Raw genomic sequence first — 6,056 nt, forward strand, 5'->3', positions numbered from 1 at the left:
CCTCTGAGGAGGGAGGGAGGGAGGAAGAGTGGGAGGGCCGAGAGACAGCACAGAGAGACAGAGGATGGGAGGAGAGAGAGAGAAGGGGGGGGGGGGGGGGGTGAAGGGTCTAAGCCAGGGTGCTGAAAGCTGGGAGTTTTACAGAGAGAGGGAGTGAGAGTGTGTGTGTGTGTGTGTGTGTTGTGTGTGTGCTGTGATCACTCTCCCACACTTTATCCCTCGCTCAACTTCCGTACAGTTCACTGTGCTCATACAACGGTTCAAATGAGATCCACAAATATAAACATATTCCTTATTTTTCGTGCTTTTTATTTAGAGATTTCAACATTCCATTCAAAAATCTATTCAAAGGCTTTTTAGTCTTTATTTTCTTATTCTTATTTTCTGATCTTCTGAAGTCTCCGGCTCCTTCAAGAATGCAACATATAAGAATAAAATAAGTGCAAGACAATGGGGCAATGGTTCAATAATATGCAGAAATAAGTACACTATTCCTGTAATTAGATAAGATAAAAACAGAATGTAAAATGAAATGCTGTACAGTGTAATATAATACTGCATATTGTAATAATGTAATAAATATGGAGACTATAAACAGATAAATACATAAGAAAGTGATTCAACAACTTGGTGAGGGTTGGGAAACAATTTGGTTAGACATGACAAAAAAATCAAATAAAATCTGAAGCACATGCCTGTGATCTATATCTTAAAGTGGAGAGCTTCATTATCATTACATTCCTTGTTCCCCTAAAGCCTCCCCTCTCCTGCAACAGCAGCAGCACCTGGTTCTTGATCCTTAATTCAATTTATACACTCTCTAATTAGCTGCTATGTTAATGTGTCTTTCAGTTGGCAGGAGCATCTTGTGGAATGCTTTGTCTTTGTGATGTATCACAATGTCCATTATCTTAAATATTAAAGCTGATCAAAACGTTTTGCACAGATGTTAGGACAACGATAAAGATAACAGTTAGCTAAAACAATGAATGATGTTGCAGAAGGTATAAAGACACCACAGAACCAATTCAGACCATAACATGTTGGTAAATATTAAATAAATGATTGCTCTCAAAAGTAAAAGGTTATAAGTTATTCTCGCTTGCTTAACATTTTTTTAAATGAAGCAAAAACATGTTAGACCCTGCAGATCGTTAACAATAAAACCTGTTGACAGTTTAGCTCGTTTGCCAGGGCCTTTAGAATCGCTTTCTCCCATAATATCTAAAAGAACAATGTGGAGGAACTCAAAAAGCTATTTAACTTCTAATTATGTCAAGATAATTAGGCCAAACAAAATCACACACACACACACACACACACACACACACACACACACACACACACACACACACACACACACACACACACACACACACACACACACACACACACACACACACACACACACACACACAAACACAGGCCTTCAAACAGAATTATACCTCCTACATGATTTACAGTGCCTATTGAGATTTGTGGTGGTGTGTGTGTGTGTGTGTGTGTGTGTGTGTGTGTGTGTGTGTGTGTGTGTGTGTGTGTGTGTGTGTGTGTGTGTGTGTGTGTGTGTGTGTGTGTGTGCATGTTGATTACCTAAGACAGAAGAGAAGATACGGCAGTGTGTAAATATTTTGACATTAAAATTCATGTTTAATCTTCAGAAGACACGAGCTTGTTTGGGCTAATATTACACATTTACACTTTTTTCTGATCAGTGAAATTCCAGATGCACATGTATCACATTTAGACGGGGAGATATGCTGATAAATAATCAGCAAGGTCAATAAACAGGCGTGCCACCTTTTATTTTTACCTTGGCCATGCCCTTGGATGTTTGTCTACATGTATTTAATGTGAAAGCATGATAGAGCCAGAGGTTTACATTTTATTTTATGTTGCTCTCATTTAAAGGTTTTGTCCAACAGAGAACAACATGAACTATTACAGGATAAAATCAAAAACTACATTATATCAAGCTAGGACCTTTGGCTTAAGAACTGTAGTTTTCACATTGTTTAACCACATAGGTTATTTTCTCATGATTGACCTATAGGGCAAATACAGGCTCATTTCCTGGAAGAAACACACACAGAATATATATACATATGTCAACTCTAGAAGACAGAGAAATATAAAGACACACACTCAGAATACAATAAATATGCCACTATAAACAAAGGTTAAGATACAGTAATAGGTTTTTTTTTTTAATTGATCATTTTGATGCCTGTTAATTGAGAGTGTATGGATCAGTATAGAGGTGAAATACTGCCCCCTATTTTTTTTTTAGCAGGTGGCTTGGAACTATACACCGGAACTCTTCTTACCAATTGTTTTAATTGTGTGTTTTGCTTCAACCAAAAATCAATAAATATATATTTTGTAAAGTACTTCACCTTTGCATTTTTGGAGTTCAATGCCATTATAGTAACTGTGTAAATGTACAGTACTGTGAGATGAGCGCAGTCTGTGCTGTACAAAGTGAACAACAACAGAAACAAATGTATTTTTAGTTGCATGTAATGTTAAATGTTAATCCTCACAGTACGTCTTCAAATATCTTCTGTGATGCGTGGCCTTGGGGAAAGACTTCATCAATCATTCAACTAAAGCCTATTGTTTTTATTTATTATTTAAATGATTTTGTGTTAACATTCTATGCTTGTACCACTCTGTTCAATCCTTTTGAACTTCACAAGTTTAATTCTACATTTACCTCCTAACACCTTCAGTGTAAAGGTTTTCCTCCCCCTTTTTTTAGCTGACAGAGTAATAACACCTGCTGCCTGTCCATGCTCGTATTAATCACATATTTCACCCTGATGTTTCATGACAACACAGCCAGCCCTGGAAATATTCTTTATATGATCTATATATACATACACCACACTCCTTTGCTCTTCTCTTTTCTCTCCTTTAGGAAGAGAAAGTGTATTTACTTACTTCTGTATGTTTAAAAGAAATTGCCATGTTGGAAAATTGCAATATTTTACTAGTCTACAAGAGTGTGTTCTCATATTCACAGGGCTTGGAAACCAAAACAATTCTCACATGCAACAACAATTCTTTGTTATTGATTGATTTTTTTATCAACACAATGAGTCAACTTTGTAAATTAAAGTATCTGGCTAGGTGCACATTTATTATGTTTTTTATGTTGATATGGAATGCTTCAGTAACATGTTTACTGACAACGTATTTAATTTGTTTTTCATATTCATGTCCAAAGCTTCTTCAGGGTGAATGAAACATAAGGCCGTATTAAAGTACTTGCAGCCCATGGCTTACATTGGAAAAGTTACAACACTTTATTCACATCCCAAACAATCCCTAAGCTTATCCAAAATAGTTTTGTTGTCCTGGAATAACAACACACAGTATGTGAATCCTGCTCTCTGGTTTCAAAGTTGTGTTTTTTTACTTCTCCACAGCGCAAAGGGTCAGGAAAATTAGCTTATCTACAGCTGTAGCCTGATGGAGGTATTAGGGACAGGTTTGTCAGAACTCTGGTGGCCTCCGGTGGACTAAGAGGTCAAATCTGGGTTCTAAATCTTCTGGTGTCTGATGCTTTTATCCAAAGCAACTTACAATAATTCCAGTCAACCATGAAGAAAGAGCTACACAAAGAGGGATGTTTTTATTTAGCCAATGTACAGTAGAAATAGGGAGGTTCTTAGTTTGTGACGGAACATGTGTAGACTTTCTGCTGTCCTGAAATCAAAAGGGAGCTCGTTCCAACATTTTGGAGCCAGGATAGCAAACAGACGTGTTTTAGTTCAGGGATACATGGATCCAACTCGCAGTGATGGAGTAGCAATAGGCTGAAGCATAATGTAATCAGCGAGCGTGCTGGGGTGTAGGGATTAATCATGTCCTGGATGTAGGAAGGGCCTGATACACTCACAGCCAGGTCGGCTAGAACCAGTTTTGAAGCGGATTCAGGCAGGAAGAACCTATGGAGATGAAGGCAGGTCGGGCTGCTGCATTCTGAATTAGCTGGCACTTGCAGGTAGACCAGCCAAGAGGGAGTTGCAGCAGTCAAGGCCTGAGATGATGGGAGCCTAGACCAGAACATTTGTCCAGGAGATACAGGGTCCCACGATTTAATAAGGTCAAACTATAGCATTCTTTTGTGCATCAGTCAATCCTGAAATTAAATACAGAAACATTAGAGTAGAGTATATACTGTATATAAGTGGTTCCCATACTTTTTCAGTCCAGCCCCCTTGGATAATTGGAAATATTGTCCAGTCCCCCTTAACCCGGTTCTGACCTACATTTGTAGGATTTTCTCCGCTAATAATATCAAGACACAAAGATCCAACTATAATCAGATTTTTTTTAATGGATAGAACATCCATTTTTACTTAGTTGGTTCGATAAAATGTGCAAGATAACTGTTACGTAGCAATAAGAAATAAAACATCTATTTTATGTATTTTTAAAATGATAAGAAAGAGCAACCAATGTTTGTTTACAACTTCCTCCTAAGCTTCATGCGCCTTGCAGTACCTCTGCGCCCCACTAGGGGGTCCCACCCCCCACGTTGGGAACCACTGCTGTATATAGAGCAGGGATTCCCAAAGTGTGGTGCGCGAGCTGCCACAAGGGGGTGTGCGAGATGAAACATGTAATGGTGGTCTGGAGTAAAAATATTACAGTGTTGTTTTTTAAGTGGGATTTTTCCATAGGCTACAATAAAAACAGGAACAATAAACATTTCCTTTGTAATCCCTTTTATTTTAAATCAAAAAACTATCATTTATTAGTTTTTGATAGAAACTGTTTCACTGTAGCCTAGGATATATGCGCGCCAACTCTTTTCATTCATTCTTTCAAATAGGATTAACTGGCTGAAATCAGGGAAACTGTCAAGTGGAACGTCTCATGACAAAGTTATTTATATGGCGATAAAACAAAGCGTTGTTGCATTTTTTTGGGGGGTGCGTCAACCCGGTTGGGACGTAGAAGGGGGTGCGCCACAAAAGAAGTTTGGGAACCGCTGATATAGAGTGTCTTGAGCATGTTTTTCCTCAGTGATCATGATGTCTTGGTAAATGTTAAAAGTCTGTATTCTATTATCGTCCCCTTCTGGGTCAGCAGTGGACATATCTTCCCGATAAAGTAGAGAGTGTATCTGAACGTTGGGTTGGAGCAGCGATGTTAACAGTAAAGGCCAGTTGGTCGTCCAGGCAATGTGCAGTCATCTACTGAGAGATGTTTGCCAGACAAGCAAAGATGCGTATGACCTCCTGGGTTTCAGACAGTGGGAAAGACAGAATCAGTTGAGTATCATCTGCATAGCTGTTATTGACAATGTAACGGTTCAGGTTTGGTTGGATTGAGTCACAAAATGACATGACTTGATGTTAAAATAGGAGTTTACGTATGGGGTCTTGATAATGCCTGACTTCCTGCACTGCCAGAGCCACTTGAGGGCTTGTCGCCTTGTTGCTTGCTGATTTTTATTCTTCGTTGTAGGACCGTCTCAATACTTCACAGTCATATTACGCGACATTTGCATATGCCACGGGTCGCTTCTGCAGTTAATTTAATTCAGAGTGGCAGTGTTAAAAGCATTACTATAATTGGCAGTTGCGAGTGGCTTCATCTTTTAGCCGGTTCATGTCAGCCACACATTCAGTTATCTTATGGTCGTCCATCTCTCAGCAGAGAATGAGAAGGAAGCAACGGAGGCTAAGGTATGATCAGATGCTGCTGACCTGAATATTAAACCCTGTCCTGTGTTCTCTATAAGCCTTATTAATGTTTTTTAATTCATGTCTGTAACAGGGTGATATCTCTCCATTCCCTCCTCCCTCCAACCCCCCCCTCCTCATTCTCTACCCTTCTGTCGCTCTTCCTCCATCATTCTCACCCTCTGTCCATCCATCTTACCTTTGTGCTAGGCCTCACATCAGAACCTGTAGTGATATCTCTCTATACCTTTATCCCGCCATGAGGCTATCCCATAGCACATACACTACATGTTATATAGTACTAAAACTGCCTAAAAAAGACCATACAAAAATACAATACAAGAGATCCAAAGTTAG

Source organism: Eleginops maclovinus, chromosome 2, assembly GCF_036324505.1.
Source record: "Eleginops maclovinus isolate JMC-PN-2008 ecotype Puerto Natales chromosome 2, JC_Emac_rtc_rv5, whole genome shotgun sequence".
Classification (NCBI taxonomy): Eukaryota; Metazoa; Chordata; class Actinopteri; order Perciformes; family Eleginopidae; genus Eleginops; species Eleginops maclovinus.